The sequence below is a fragment of the Antechinus flavipes genome, chromosome 5 (genome assembly GCF_016432865.1).
Source record: "Antechinus flavipes isolate AdamAnt ecotype Samford, QLD, Australia chromosome 5, AdamAnt_v2, whole genome shotgun sequence".
In the NCBI taxonomy this organism is placed as follows: Eukaryota; Metazoa; Chordata; class Mammalia; order Dasyuromorphia; family Dasyuridae; genus Antechinus; species Antechinus flavipes.
The window spans coordinates 141,977,741-141,995,402 of record NC_067402.1 but is presented as its reverse complement, the minus strand read 5'-3'; the positions used below and the strand labels follow the sequence as shown (position 1 = coordinate 141,995,402).

The 17,662-nt window shown below is 31.5% G+C and overlaps 1 protein-coding gene across 1 annotated transcript in view; it reads right to left on the bottom strand.

The window, feature by feature from the left end:
- Positions 1-17,662, bottom strand: part of COG5 (component of oligomeric golgi complex 5) — a 354,058-nt gene that overhangs the window by 147,986 nt on the left and 188,410 nt on the right. The window lies entirely within an intron of this gene.

Here is a 17,662-nt window from a genome sequence, read left to right as displayed (position 1 = left end):
ATCTGAATTAAGGTGGTCATTGTATGAGCAAAGAGAATGGAACACATAGGAGATATGTTGTGAAGGTATCAATTACAATTTGAATTGTTGGGGGTTTAGTCCTGGGGTCTGAAAGACCTGGGATCAAGTCCAGACTCTGACTTAATACTTTCTGGATCACAGAGCACCCCTAGGTAACTTTCTAAGAATATAAATTATAGGAGAGTCACTAATCTGCCCTGGGAGTGAAAATTTCTACACTTAAGAGGTCACAATAGGGATGAAATCACAGGTTCTAAATAAAGAAAAAAATATATACATGCTTAAGTGATTTTTAAAAATAAAATTGTCATTATAAAAAATATAAAAGCAACAAATTTATCCTAAACAAAAAAGTAAAGTATTAAGAAAATGAAAGAGAAAAGCAATCAATATGTTCAAATTAATGTATACGTATGTGTATATATATATACACATACGTATACATTAAAAAGTTAATAATAATCTATTTGGTAAATAAAAAATGTATAGCCTCACAGAATTTCAGAGTTAAAAAGTGTTTTAGGATTATTCCAATCCAAAGAGGAATCCTCCCTTGAGATAAAACTCTTATTTTTGTATTCCTTGTTTATATATTTGAACTTGTTAAGCAATGAATTTTTTAAATGCTAAAATGAGTTTTTAAAATTAAATATATAATGAAGCATAAATCCTATAAAAATGAATTTCTTATCTACTTTCTAGAATGGAAACGAGTACCTGTACACTTGTTATGAAATCATTAAAATATGTTGTGGATAACCATTCTTCCTAATTTTTCTCCTTTAAAGGGTTTTAGGTTCTTATTCTATTACTTTGCCCATAAATCATGCCAAGCTACACGGTAAACAGAAGACATAAACTTCCTAGATCACTTAGTACTTGATTATTTTTCTGAGTCTTAGGTTACTTATCTATCTTTGTGAGTCCTGTGTCTCATTGGTTTAAAAGAAAGGAAGCTCTTTGGGTAAACTTTGCCAAATAAAAACATATTAATGAAACTTTACACTTAGCATCTATTTTTGAAAATTGATCTCTTTAAAATTACATGGATTTTTTTTAAATGAAAATTTTTTTACATGTAGGTTTTTACATGGAAATTATTATGATTGTAGCTATCTTCAATGCAGTGTGGATCTTCTCATAGCTGTCACAGTTGCTTATGCATGGATGAAGTAACTGTGGCTACATTTATTCACTGTCATTCAATAAATATTTATCAAACACCTGTTAGATATGGTGGGAATATGGAGATGAGTAGACAGTTCTCTGACATGTCTGCTGCCACCTACAATATTGCTTCTATTCTTTCTTTCTTTTTAAATTGTGTTTTAAAACTTTTTTGTGTCTTTTTATATAATTATTCCTTTTTATTTTTTAAATTAATCTTTCCTACACTAACCATTTGAACAAATAATCAAAATCCATTTCTATTCCTACTTCCAAATAGTGAAGTTCACAATACATAGTTGCATAGTTCAGGAAAATAAATTTCCATATTTTTTAGGTATGAAAATGTGTCTTTTTCTGCCTTGTAAATTCATCCCTGTTCTATCTGGAAGTGAATGATATTTTATTTTCAATGTTTTATATCCATTGTTTATCTTTACATTGATCCCAATTCTAAAATCTTTCAAAATTATTTTTCTCTAAAATGTTATAATTATACACACACACACACACACACACACACACACACACACACACACGTTATCCTCTTTAGTTCTGCTCATTTCCTTCTACATCAGTTTTTTCCTGTTTCCTTCCAAGCTGCCTATTTTATAGTTTAAATAATAATATATTATAATTGGATATTTATTTTTTTCTTTCAGTGCCTTCTATTTATTTATCTATTTATTTTTAATAACTTTTTATTGACAGAACCCATGCCAGCGTAATTTTTTACAACATTATCCCTTGCACTCACTTCTGTTCCGATTTTTCCCCTCCCTCCCTCCACCCCCTCCCGCAGAGGGCAAGCAGTCCTATACATGTTAAATAGGTTACAATATATCCTAGATACAATATATGTGTGCAGAACCGAACAGTTCTCTTATTGCACAGGGAGAATTGGATTCAGAAGGTATAAATAGCCTGGGAAGAAAAACAAAAATGCAAGCAGTTTACATTCATTTCCCAGTGTTCTTTCTTTGGGTGTAGCTGCTTCTGTCCATCCTTGATCAATTGAAACTGAGTTAGATCTCTTTGTCGAAGAAAATTGGATTATATTTAAACAATACAATATGTTTAGCCATTCCATAACAAGAGGAAATTTCCTTAATTTTCAAGGACTGTTAGAAATATTTTTGTAAATATACATATATGTGTATACATATACATATATATATATATATATATCTTTTGCTCTTTTCCTTTAGATTTTAAGAATGCAAAAAAAAACACCTTTCTTTTGTAAAGGGTAGTATCACTTTTCTTAAATTTCTAAAACATTAAGAATCCCCAAAAAACAAAGTGCTTTAAGGAGGTAAATGTATAGCAAAGTATATAACCAACTACAGTCTAATATGAATACATACTGCTCAACTCAATATCTTTAAACTTTGTCTTTCATTTGTAATGACCTATTGTTAGAAACATAGTTAATAAATTGACAACACATTTATTTTAAAGTAAGATTCTAATGTTTAAAAATATGATGAATATTATATCTAAATCATTTTTGCTATTTAAAAAGAAAGAAAAAATTTGTAGCACGTGCACACTAAAGTTAAATTAAATAGCAGAAAACATGTTAAAAAGATAAATAAATAAATAAATCTGACTGTGACTGATTTTTTAAAATGTCGAACTCAAACCATATGGATATTATTTCAAATTTATAAATTATTCTTGGAGATGCCAACTATCTTGACCTGGTTATAAAAGAATTTAAGTCTAGTGCATACTGGCAACACACAACTACCCAACAAAAATAACAGGAAAATAAACTCACACTCTTTTGAGTTACAACTTTAACTTATAGTACATTATAGGTAAAATGTTATAGCTGGAAACAAACCAAACAATGATCAAATTTCTTTGAAAGCTCATGCTTTACTTGAGTAATTTCAGAGAACACTTTTATCTCACAAAAACTAAATGTATAGTTATTAAATTCTTGTTTCTTAAAATTAATTAAAAACTGTCCAATATAATTTCTATTGATGATAAATGTGTCCTGTAATATTAGTCAAATGATGTTTTTCTTCTTTTCATTGGCAAAGATTTCATTTAATCAATATTAACAATATAACATCATTTCATTTGATGGCATCTGTTTGCAATAGACCCCACAAATTCCACTCAGAAATTTTACTGTTGTGAAGAAGCGTGCTGGATTCTTGAACGTTCTAAGTTCTACCAAACCACAAAGGCTGTGAGGTATTCTTAGCAAAAGATTATGCTATGCAATAATCTACATACTGAATACAGAAAGACTCACTTGCCAGAAGAATGGACAATAAACAGTGAATATTTTGATTGTGGTAATCTTTGCAGAAAATGTGCCTGTAAGTATTAGAATCATTTAAATTATAGATTTACCAATAAACATTAATTTGGTTATTGGAACTCTAATTATGAGATCACTGTCCAATTACAAATTATTAGACATATTATTACAGATAATGAATTACTTTAATGTTGACATTAACTTAATGAAAGATCTCAAGTAAAATACTAAATGGTATTCTTGGTCCTATTTTGCTTTGCTGTTTTTTATCAATTGTTAGATTAAGGAATGAGTAATATACATGTTAAATATGTGGCTGATAATAAAAAAATGTCCCAAAAGTTAGAGATCCTATGGACTTAACTATCATCTTTATGAAAAAAACCAATCAGTTGTTAAATCTTTCCATTAGCACTTTTAAAACATCTTTTACATCTAATCTCTTCCATATAATAAAAATGACCACCATTTGTTTCAAGACGGCTTAACTTCTTTTTTGGATTAATGTAACAACCCTCCCAGTTATTTTCTAATGTCTCAAGGTTCTCCCTTTCCCATTTCTACACAAAGCTATCAAAGTAATTTTCATTAAGTACGTTGTTATTTTATACAATCTCATACTCAATACTCCAAGTGCTTCCTTGGTTCTGCTACACACAAACACACAGAGCCACACAGCACCCAGTTCCTATCTATCTTTTCAGCCTCAATATTTTTCTTTTTGCTCTCCGCAAGCAAACAAAACTGATTTTTCTCCCAATTATTTATACATAATCCTCTTATTTCCTCTCTCCTTACCTTTGCCTCAGCTTTTCCTCATGCCTGGAATTTAACTCCTTCTTATCATATATCATATATCATATATGAGTCTCACATATCCTTTAAGATGCAATTTAAGCCCCATCTTTCACATGAAGTTTTTCTGCATTCTAGGTGTTCTCTGACGAACAGCAAGAAGGAAGATACAACTGAAATTTAGAGTGGACAGGAGTAATGTGTAAAAAGACTAGGAAGTCAATTTAGGGCAAGGTTTTAAAGTGTTCTAAATGCCAGGAGGTAGGATTGGAATCCAAATCTTCTGAAGACCAAATTCAGCACTCTTTGAACAGAACACAATGCCTCTCTCTCTCTCTCTCTTTCTCTCTCTCTTTCTCTCTCTCTCTCTCTCTCTCTCTCTCTCTCTCTCTCTCTGGAAACTTAAGGCTCAGAGTCGCATGAAGCATTTAAGATGTGATTTAAACTTAGTATACTTGATTCTAAATTGAGCACCCTTTCCACAAACCACTATATCATGAGAAGTGTTTGAAGGAACTGGAGATGTTTAATTTTGAAAAGAAAAGGATTAGAGAGCACATACTAGTTGTCTTTAAACATTCAAAGGAATGGAAACTTATCTAACATGGGGTTACCCAAGGACAAATATTGCTAACTTCAGAGAGGCTACAGGGCAAGAGTTCTTAATTTTTTCTGTGTCAAGGACCCCTCTGACAGTCTGGCCCATCATCTCCTTCTCAGAATATTTTTAAATGCATAAATAAAATATATATGATTGCAAAAGAACCCAATAACATTGAAATATAGTTATCGAAAAAAATTTAAGTTCATGGATTCATGGTTAAGAATCATTACTAAAAGACATTAATTTTGAGGGCTATATTAATTTTCAGAAGATGATCTATCATTGTGGAAAATCTAAAGCTTGGACTTGGGAGTTCTTAGGTACAGTGGATTAAGTCACTTGGATATTTTCCCTCTAAGAAAGACATCAAAATTCATCTATTCACATCCATATGACATTCTTGAAAAATAAGGAAAAAAATTCTTAATTAAGACTCTTCCAAAGTAGGACATAATATCTGAGAAGATACTGGGTTTTCCATCAATTCAGATCTTAAAATGAAGACCAGGTAATCACTTGTGAATGAGATTTACTGGTCAGATAGCATGTTAGACTAGAAAACCTCTGACATCCTTTCCAATTTTGAATTCTAAGACCCTATAATTGCTGGGTGAAGCTTGGCCTTTACTAACAACTTATTCATGGGTCTCAAATTCTTTTATCTGTAAATATGAGGGCATTGAATTAAAATACATCTAGTATACTTTCCAACACTGATGTTCTATGTTTATATGATCAATTGCAAGAAATTATGAGCTTTGTTTATGTTTCTGAAAGTCTTCTGTTTATATATGGTTCAAATCCATGAATCTAGCAACTAAATTTACCACTACTACCAAGGTTGTGTCTGTCTTTGTAAACTTCATTTCTCAGATGAATTTGTTCTCTAAAGGCCAAGAGCTACTTAACCAGAGTCAAGTTAAAAAAAAGTAATGGATTTAAAGTTAGAGGTCCTGGGTTCAAATCTTGATTTTGGTCCTTACTACCTATATTTTGGATAATTGCATATTTCTTAGTTCTCTGGATAGGTAAAGTCTTTGAAAAAGCTAAGTTTGCTAATATCTGCTCCATCTTTGCCTCTTCTGAAAACATTTGATGAAAACCTGCAATTGGTTCTTTGCTTTCCTCACCTTTTTAATTCTGTATTCCCTCTCAGAACTTATATTTCAGCAGAGTTTAAAATCAGTTTTAGAAGACATAACTCTTAGCCAAAACCCTTTTCACTTTGCAGAAAGCCAATTCACTGATTTACCCATCCAAAGTCAAAGCTTACTAGACCTTCAATATTTTTATTTCATCTTCCTTCCTTCCAAGAATCTAGGGCATACTCACACTACTCTCTAATAGTTCAGTATCCACCACAATATTCTTCCCCAAGCCACCACTCTATATCTTAGACATGCTTTTTTCTCCCAGTAATAACTTGAATTTGTACGTTTAATGAATCCATAATTACATATCAATATCAGTACTCTTTCTTTTCATCAATGCAAATCACAACTTGTCCTTGGTTCCTCATCCTGATTAAAACTCATCCATGTGTCCCCACAAACCTTCCAAAGAGGAGTCATGTGATCTGATAGAAACCTTCAGATTCACAATATTGTAATAAGGAGAATATCTGTAGAGGACTGGAACTCTGAAGAAGTATACTTGAAACAAGGATACTTATGACAAGGTGTTAACTCAATGTGATTGATGAGATGATGGTTCTTTAGTTCACACATACTTATGTGCTGTAATAATGTAATTGTAATAGGGTATTTAAGGGCTGAGAGAAAGGGGAACAGACTCAGTAAGTCAGAGTGAACAGACTCTGAAGGAAATAGACTATGAAGGAGGCAATAACAACTTTAGACTCTATTCCTGACCATCCTCATGGTGACTAGCCTCTTGAGATCAATGCCCATCTGGCGGACCTCCAGGAAGCTAGCTTGTGTTCTCTCATTATTATTATGTGACTATCACATGTCCCTTTTCAGTGACATATATCTTCACTGAGATCTTTTAAGACATGAGTTTAGATATATTATCTTATTTTTTTTTCATGGCAATTAATTTGCTTAGTAGGAAAGATAAGTATCATCTATATCTGACTAAAATGGAACATGGAGAAGGTGATTAGAAGCTGAGCTAGAATGAAATTCCAGGTCTCTTGATTTCTGGCTGTTCGTTCATTGAATTATAATGTTACTACTTAACTTCAAGAGGATTATTTTAAACAGAGTTTTTCTGGTAAAAGAAAAAAGATCTGAAAAATATAAACTTTGGGCTAAACTACAATGTTTGAAAGAGATGCTTGAATGAATGTATCAAAAATACTTTTTAATGTGACACAAAACATCTGTGTTAGTACTTCTGCTCAAAACACATAAATGACCTCAATATAAAGGTCATGCCCATAAAAATTTAGAAGAAAACAATCTGTTCACAGCAATGATTAGGCGAAAATATTAATTCAATGAGCTGGACTTATTCAATGAACTGATTCAATTCAATGTTTAATCAACCAATGAATTAATCAACAACATGTTTGAAGCACTGTGCCAAACATCATGCTAAGCACTGAAATTATAGTCAAAAGAAAAAATGGTCCTTTCTCATAAGAGAAACAAATTAAATACATATAAAATGAATATTATATAGTTTGGGAAAGGACTGCAATAGTAAATAGGAGAATTAGGAAAGGCTTTAAAAAGAAGACATTGATAATAATGTTGATAACTAATATTTATATATCATTTTAAGGTTTGCAAAGTGCCATACACACATACACACGATTTGATCCTTAAAATAACCCTTTTTAAACCTCAAAACAACATAGCCATTCTACAGATGAGGAAATTGGGACAGAGGTTAAGTGACTTATAAAGGGCCACACAGCTAGTAAATATCTGAAGTTAAATTTGAAATCAAGTCTCCCTGACTTTAAACCTATCTGTTTCCTGAAGGTGGTGCTTATGCTAAGGATTCTAAGGAAGAAAGAGGAAAAGAAACTGTAATAGATGATTAGTGTGTTAACTGATTTTGCCAGATGGATTTTTTTTAACAGAAGGGAAAAAGATATATTCAGAAATGATTGTGATACAAAGACAAAAGATGTGATTACAAATAATATTTTAAAATAAGTAATTCTTATTCTAATTTTTCTACATATTTCAATTCAATTTAGTATTAATGTGAAATGGGGCAAAATGTAATGCACTGAAGAAATCTGGGTATGTTATCATTTCAACATATTTTATTAGTTATATTTTTGGCTCTAAAAATATTAGATTATAAAGCTAAAATGAATATCTATGGTACCCATTTGTCTTTCCCCAATCCTTATCTCCCTTTCTCTGTCTCTATAAAGTAATGCTTTAGAGAAAAAAAAGTCACAAGAGTATAGCCAATGATGGAAAGTAAAGAAGCAGAGGTTCCTAAGAGCTCCAAAATGTATGTCAAAACCTCCACTAACAATGTCAGCAAAGCAACAGATGGTAGAGAGTTAATGGAAAAGAGATATATCTCTATTTGTGAGAAAGAACATTATGAGACTATCAAACAATATTCTGGAGCTTACCAAGCTTAAGGCTACCATGTGATAACCATTAAAAAATAAATTCACTTTTAGAGTCATAAAGATAGCTTTATATCAAAACTATGGAAGAGACTTTTATGAGGTTTATTTAATCCAGTTTAGGGACAGAGAAAAAAGTTTCATGGAAACAAAATATAAAATGATATAAATATACATAAAAGATTAAAGTAGTGAAATTCAGTATAAATTAAACTCCCTTATGTATCAAAACAACCAAAATAGTATTTAAAATAAGTAAACATACTATTAATTCTCCTGGAATTAAAAAAAAATTTTGTGTTAAAAATAAAAAGGAAATGGTAATAGAGAAGACTATAAAGATGAATTTTTCTACTTCAAAATTATGAGAACTGATCTGATTTGACACTATTGATCAATCACCAATCATTTATTAAGCCAGATGTTGTACTAGGTGCTAGGAATACAAATACAAAAAAAGAAACAATCACTACTCTCAAAATGCTTATATTTCATTTGATGAAATAGCATGCATGGCTATTAACACAAAACAAACACAATGTATTTCTTTTAAATGGGCAAAAGAAGGAAGTATCAACAGCTAGAAAGACCAAAAAGAGTCTTACACATAGAAGAAGATGGTTTTTGAGCTGAGATCTAAGAAAATCTGTATATTATGTAGAAAAAGAATGACCATTGGGGTCAAGAAGATCTGGGTCCATGTCTAGGTTTTCACATATACTGGAAGCATGAACTAGGGAAAATAACTAAAGCTCTTACTGTCTCAGACAATTCTCTAGTACTATAAAATGTAGAGTGGCAGTTCAGCATTCAGGAGAGGAGTTTCTTCACTAGGAATTCCCAATACCAATAAAAATCACAGGTCTTAATCCAAATCTATCCCTTCCCAACCTTTAAGCATCAACACTTAAAAAAAAAAAAAATGGCATAAGTTGCTGAGTCTCTCCAGCACGTCATTCTCTTTGACTAGAAATATTTTTGTAAATAGTTTTAAAAGAAAATAATTCACCAGGGAATATATTTTAGGACTAGAATTTTCCTTCAAAAGCCAATCAGCACATCATTCTAAAAATTGTCAAAAGTGTTTTTAAAATCTGTAATATAAATGAATAACTGAGCTAAAGAGATCCTTAGGGGTTATCTAAGCCAATTCCCTCATTATACAATTGGAAAAAGAGAAATCAAATAATTTACCTCAAGTTGCATGACCAGTTAGTAGAAGTGAATAGAAGGAATATTCAGGTTTGGATTGCTTTGGGGAAACTGTACAGTTCTTTCAACAATCCAAAGCCTCTCCTCTGAGCAAACTCACTCTTCTTTTTTTAAATACAAATGTTCTTCTGATTAAAGGAGCAAATTTTGAAATACTGTAATAATCTCTGAAGAATTAGATCTGTGGTTGACTCAAAGGACAATGGAGAGATGTGCCCAAAGGACAATCATCATGTATTACATAAGTAAAGGGAATCATCAAGGAAATGTAGAATTTAAAAATGAGAGAGACTGATCATATAGCAAGGGCAGCAAACACTATCAAACTGCTATGCAAAGAATGTAAAAATATCTAGAGAAATGTAATGTAATGTAAAAAGTCCTAGAAGAATATGAATGCATTTTAACATTGGGTAGATACTCTGCAAGTACTACAATGGAATGTGGGCAACAATTGCCCAAGAGAGAAATTATGGGTGGTTTATGAACTTCATTTATGAAGAGAACACCAATATAGTTAAGATCACAAATCTACTCACTCAAATACTAAAGAAGCTAATTTTCAGGTAAATTAAAACAACAACAAACATATGCAATTTTGTGTGTGTGTGTGTGTGTGTAGGGATTTTCTTCTAAGATCCCATTTTAGATAAAGCTTTCTAAATTATGTCAGTATATTATATGCTGAGATATTTAAAATCATTTCATGCTTCAGCAGTATCAATAATACTATGGACTAGTCTGATATCAAGAATTTTATGGAGGTACTTATTCTTGAGCAGATTAAGTAACAACCAGAAAAACAGAAAGTCAGATCATCAACTTGATTTAAAAGCAAGAATTATATTAGCTCCCCTGCTAATGATTCATAGCTTACCAGGAAGATTTTTGATTCAGTAACATGCAGCCCACTAATGCTTGATATGTATTTCTCAGCTCACATAATCTGATTATTTCAGAACCTGTTAACAATCAACAGTCAACAGTGCATAGAACAAATGGAATTAAGAGACTGAAAAGAGCATTTAACAGCACAGCATGATCTTATCAAAGAGTCAACTTTATTCTAGTCTTTATTTGGGAGAGAGTTAAAAGTAGGATGATACTTACTTGGAGGGAGGGGGAAATAAGAGGAAAAGGAGCATCAGGAACAGAAAAGACGTCAAGAGAAAAACAGTAAATGAAAGGGCTGAATGAGAGAAATGTAGAAGCAAGGGCAAAGGAACAACAGTTGGTAGAGAAGAGACATGACAGAGAAGGAAGATGTACTGAAAAAGGAAGAGGATGGGGTAGAAGGGCATTTAGAAGAACAAGTAAAAAGAAGATTAAAAATAGAGATTAAATTAAGATTTCATTACAAATTAAATCTGAAAAAAAAATGCTTTCAAAACAGTCCCAGCAGCTTTAGGCATTAAATGAATTTGGCTTCTTTCAATTCTCAACTAAATACTACCTTCTCCAAGATGCCTTCTTCAACTCTTCTTAATTCCAGTGCTTTTTCTCTTTAAAGTATTTCCATTATTTCTTTGTATAGTTTGTTATTACATATTTGCTTGCTTATTGTCTCCCCATTGGCTTGTGAGCCCCTTGAGTGCAGGGGCTATCTTTTGCTTCTTTTTTGTATCCTTAGCACCAAGCCAGCACATACCAGGAACTTAATAAATATTTATAACTTAGAGCAATCAATGGAATCACTGGAAAAATCCAGTGATCAAAAAATCTTGTACTGGTTAATATTTCAAGCTCCCTCAAAATTGTGTTGATTAGTGAATATGCTTCATAATGAGTTCACAGTTTAACTTTCCAAACTTATTTCTTAATATTTCCCTATTTTCATTAGAATGAAATTAGAATTATAATAACTTATTCCTGATTTCTTTTTCCAGCCCTAAAATGAGTTTGTCTACTTAGCATCTTAACTGGACATTCTGTAAACATTATAGTCATTATCTGTTCCTTAGAACTTTCCCTTCTTCCTCACTTTCCTATGACTGTCAAGCATACAGCCATCCTCCCAGTCACCAGAATTACCTTAGAAAACTTAGTCTCTTCCACTATATCTAACCTGCCAAGTCCTGTTGAATCTACCTTCAGAAGATCTCTCGTATACACTCACTGGTACACTGCCACACCCTGGCAATGATCATCTCACAACTGAAACTATTGCAATAATCTGCTGAATAATTACTCTGCTTCAAGGCTCTCCCATTTCCAATCTATCATTTCTCAGCTACTAAAGTGATCTTCCTAAAGCTCAGGTCTGACCAGATCATTCCCTTATTCAATAAATTCTAGTAGCTTCCTATTACTTTCAGGATCAAATGTAAAATCTTCTGTTTTTCATTTAAAGTCCTTCATAAACTGATTGAGTCCTATCTTTTTAGTCATTTATTGTCTAAGTTGAAATCTCACTTTTTCCAACAATTTTTCTTGATCCCACCTTAATGCTAATGCTTTCCTTCTGAAATAATCTCTAATTTCTCCACTGTCTATTTTGTTTATATATAGTTATTTGCATGTTGCCTTCCTCATTAGATCTGTGAACTTCTTGAGAGTAGGAATCATTTTTCCTTTTCTTTGTATTCCTATAGCTCAGCACACTGCTCAGCACATGGTGGCAGTTTAGAAAAAAAGTTTGTTGACTTGATTTTTTATAATAGAGTAGTAAGACCTGCCATATCTTTTCTACTAAAAAAAAAAAAAAAAAAAAAAAAAACAAAAACTTCTCATTAATATAGACTAATTTCCTTTTTCCCTTTCATACCCCCATGATCTTTGTCAAGATTTTATTTTGATGTAATTTAAAAATTAGCATTCTTTGGGAGCAGGGTACAATATGGAATATTCAGGTGTGGTGGTCTTTTAAAGTAGTGGCCCTAACCAAAACAAATACTTAAATATTGTTTTCATCATTAATACACTTTCCACTAATTCAGGCTCTAGTCTACTCAAAGTCTTCTCATCTTGGGTAATTCTTACCAACATATTCTATAAATGTCAATAATAAAATTATCCAAGATGTTTTCTTGGATCTTCTTAATGATGTACAGACAATAGTCTATCTCCTATCCCAAATTCTCCCTATGTAATTGGTCCACCTCCTGTTCCCAGGCATTTATATACTTGATGCATTCATCACTTTAATTCATATCCCCTAGAAAAATTAACTACAACAATAGGGCTTTTTAAAATTGCCTTCTGAAACTCCTACAATTTTAATTATTTTGATACTATGTATTCCAAAGATCACAACCAGATAGCATCACCAGAATAATATTAATGGTAATAAGATGGGCAATAGTAGTGCATAGTTTGGAATTATTAAAAAGCTCTATGCAATTTCTTAAATAACAGAGACGATTCTCTTCCTCTTACTCATGGGCTCATGGGCTCAGCTAAAAGTCCACATGCATGCAATAGCTGTTTAAAGAAACATCTACTAATCCAGACATTTTTCCAGATTTGAGCTTATTCATGGCTACTGTCATAATTTCATATGGTAAACTGAGCACAAAAATGGTACAGAGAAACTCATCCAACTATATATCATAACTGGGGTGATATGAATTTAATCTACTTTTATTTTTCCACTAAACATCTAGGCCAATTTTTTTGTTTGAATAACTATGAATCTTAATTCTTTTGGAGCCTTAAAAAATCAGCACATCATCTGTGGACAAGACTATATTATCTAGAGATCCTCACAACTATACTAATCCCTTCTTACATTTTTTAAAATTCAGAACATTCTGCAACTGTTGAATATCTTTTCCAAGAGCAATTGTCTTCTTATATTTTATGGTCATTCTCAATAGAAAATTAACCCAGAATCATGTCTGTTCACTTATTATATAAATTGGAAACTTGTAAAAGAAATTTAAAGAAATAGGGTTTTTTTTTGTTGTACTTTTTTCCAAAATTCAAGGACAGGAATAGCAAGATTTTGAATCTGTGAAAGCCTTTTGTTCTCTGCTCCTTGCTTTCCTTGATGCATATACACATATTCTTTTTTAATTTACAACAGAGATTAAGAAATATAGTGATAATTTTATCATATTTTTAGATCCTAATATTAATTTAAAGTTAGTTACAGAAAGCATCTAAAACTGTCTCCATCAATAAAATGTTCTGTTCTAGCCACCTGATCTTATCTGGTTCAGTACGGCAATCACAACTTCAAAAACTAAGGTGGTAGTGTATAAATGTGGTCGTATCAATATTGCTTCTGAGAAGAACAGATCTTCAAAGAAATTCTGGCATATCTCTTCTGATTCATGTCAAAGGATCAACTTCATTACATTTTATCTAAGAATGTTCTTGTTGTGATCTGGATAAGATGTATCTTGTGCCAAACTCTCTACAGGCTTTTCTTTTTAAATGTTTTATTGACAGCTTTTCTTTTTTTGAATCACAATTACTTCCCAACCACCCAGTTTTACAAAGAGAATCCTCACTTGTAACAAATGAGTATGTACAGCACAACAAATCTCCACATTGTCCAGATTTGAATATGTATGCTTCATCCTGTATCAAAAGTCTATCTCCTCTCTGCTAAAAGATGAGGACTATGATTCATCGTCAGTTGTCTGAATCTACAACTGGTCACTGTGTTGGATCTCAGTTTTCAAGTCTTTCATTGCTGGTTTCCTTTATACCAGGGTTTCTTAAACTTTTTCCATTCACGACCCCTTTTTGCTTGAGAAATTTTTATGCGACCCTGGGTAAATAGGTATACAAAACAGATACACAAATTAACCATTTACTGATAATAAATCATAATTTTCTGACCTCCCACATTCAGTTATGTGACTCCACATGGGATTATGACCCACAGTTTAAGACGTTTTACTTTATACTAATGTTGTCAGCACATAAATTGCTCTTGTTTTAATTTCCTTGGCCTCAGCTCATACATCTTCCTAATTTTCTCATTCACCATAAGATGCAATAAAATTCCATTCTATTTATCTTATTATAGTATACTCACATAATTCCCACTTGTGTATGTGCGTTTCTTCTAGGTACTTTCCCATCAACTGCTTTTTCCCCATACTCTCCTACCCCCTCATTTGAGGGAGACAATATTACTCATGATCTACAACTAGCATTCTTAATATTTTTCAAAGGAACATGTATTTCTTAACCAGTGCTACTCTTGATGTTCATTCACTATAAAAGGGAGATCAAATGTTTACTGCATAAAGTAGTTTCTGGCATATTAGGATTTCCTTGTTTTGCACTAAAGTTCTCAAAGTTATGGTCCATTGCTCAAATTCTATTATCAACAGTTTCATTAATCAGATCATATTGAAACCAAAATAACTGTATGAAATGTTTTTTCATTTTTAAGAATTATTCAAATTTGGCTGATTTTTACCTTTTTTCAAATCAGCTCTTGTCAGCTGACAATCTGATCAAAACAGTGATGGCAGGTTTTGAAATTATTCCCATATGAAATTCATAAATGAATGCTTGGTGACTAATTTCTTACATGTTAAGATATAACTGATTTTCTTCTTTATAATGTGCTTGCCATAACCATTACCATACAATCATACAAAAAAGTGTGATACAGATATAAACCTTCTAATGAGTCTACAAATGTTCAATTCTGTTCCTTTCTTGATTCTGAATTATATTTTCCACCAGTATTGGGATACAAAAATTGAGTCAAAAGACAGTCCTTGCCACAGGAACTCATGAAACTTAATGGGGAGATAACAAACCATTCAGCACATAACTTCACAAGGACGATCAAGGTATGGATTGAGATATATATACACATATGATACATGATTGTGATGGAATATTATTGTGCTATAAGAAATGAAGAGGTTTCAGAAAAACATGGAAAGACTTTTATGAACTTCTGAAGCACAGTGAAGTGAACAGAACCAGGAAATCATTGTATATAATAATAATGGCAATATTGTTAATGTTGACCAATTATGAAAAACTTAGTTACTCCAATCAATACAATGATCAAAGACAAATCTGAAGGAGTCTTGATGAAAAATGCTATCTACCTCTACAGAGAGAACTGATGGACTCTGAGTGAAAATTAAAGTATAATTTCTCACTTTATTTTTCTAGTTTATTTTGTGACATGGCTAACAGCTTTGCATTCCACAGATATAATTCAAATGATAGTTTTTCCCTACCCTGAGTGGGAGAGGAATTAAAGGAAGGTAGAAAATTTAGAACTCAAACTTTTTCTTTTTAATGCAAAAAAAATTTTTTAATTAATTAATTCTGGGGGTGAGCACACATATCATGAACTTTCCCTGAAACTTGTCCTTTTACAACTTTTCCTATTAATAAAGCATTTGTAGATCACCCAAATTCAATGACTTTCTTCACCAGATTTTCTGCCACAGTAAAAATTACTATTAAGTAAAAAGTATTTTACCTAACTCCAAAGAACAGTTTCTGTTTTTAAACGTTCCACATGTTGCCAAGAACAAAATAAATTCTCACCCTAGTAGCTAATCTTTTGGAAACAAACATTTCTGATTTTGGCTATACAAGTGACTGGACAAAAGACAGTCTACTGCAAGGATTTTTTTTTTTTAATTTAAAAGTTTTCCATCAACTTTGTAGAAAAAACTTAGCTTGCATTGCAAGGATGTTGTCCTTGAAGATCCTGGAAAAAATCTACAAAGCAGTAAAGAGTCAGAATAAAACTTTGATTAAAAAAAAAAATAACGAATCACAGAAACAATCAATAATTTCATACAAGAGAATGACAACAATGAGACAACATACCAAAACCTATGGAAAGCAATCAAAGCAGTATATAGGGGAAATTTTATATCTCGAAATAGAAACTAAGAAAACTATTGAACTAATTAATAAAACTAATAGTTGATTTTTTGAAAAAACAACAAAATAGATAAATCTTTACTTAATTAAAAAATTAAAGTTAAGAAAAAAACCAAATCACCAGTATCAAAAATGAAAAGACTAAAATTACCAACAATGAAAAGGAAATTAAAACAATAATTAAGAGCTATTTTCCCAGCAAATCTAACAATCTAACCAAAATGGATGAATATTTACAAAAATATAAACTGCCCAGATTAACAGAAGAGAAAATAAATTATTTAAATAGTCCTATTTTAGAAAAAGAAATCGAAAAAGCCATCAATGAACTCCCTAAGAAAAAACCTTCAGGGTCAGATAGATTTACAAGTGAATTCTACCAAACATTTAAAGAACAATTAATTCCAATACTATGCAATCTATTTGAAAAAAAAAATAAGTAAAGAAAGAGTCCTGCCAAATTTCTTCTGATATAAATACGACATTGATACCTAAACCACAAAGAACCAAAACAAAGAATTTCTGAACAATCTTCCTAATGAATATCAATGGAAAAAATTTTAAATAAAATCTTAGCAAAGAGATTACAATAACTTATCAGTGGGATAATATACTATGATCAAGTGGGATTTATATCAGGAATGCAGGGCTGGTTCAATATCATGAAAAATATTATAATCGACTATATCAATAACAAAACCAACAGAAATCATAATAATCTTAATAGATGCAGAAAATATATTCATATTAAAAACACTATACAGAACCTATTCCTATTGAAAATAATAAAAATTTTAAAATAATTTTTAAAAATAATAGGTATCTATCTAAAAGCAATCACAAGCATTCTTTGTAAAGGAGAGAAGCTGGACACAATCCTAATTAGATCAGGGGTGAAAAAAGAATGCTCATTATCACCACTATTATTCAACATTGTACTAGAAATGTTGGCTTTAGCAATAAGAAAAGAAAAAGAAATTAAAGGAATTAGAACAGGCAATGAGGATATAAAACGATCACTCTTTGTAGATGATAGGATGACATACTTAGAGAATCCTAGAAAAACAATTAACAGCTTTAGCAAAGTTGCAGGATAGAAAATAACCCCACCCACAAATTATTAGCATTTCCATATATTACTGATAAAACCCAGCAGCAAAAGATAGAGAAAGTCCACTTAAAATAACTGTAGACAAAA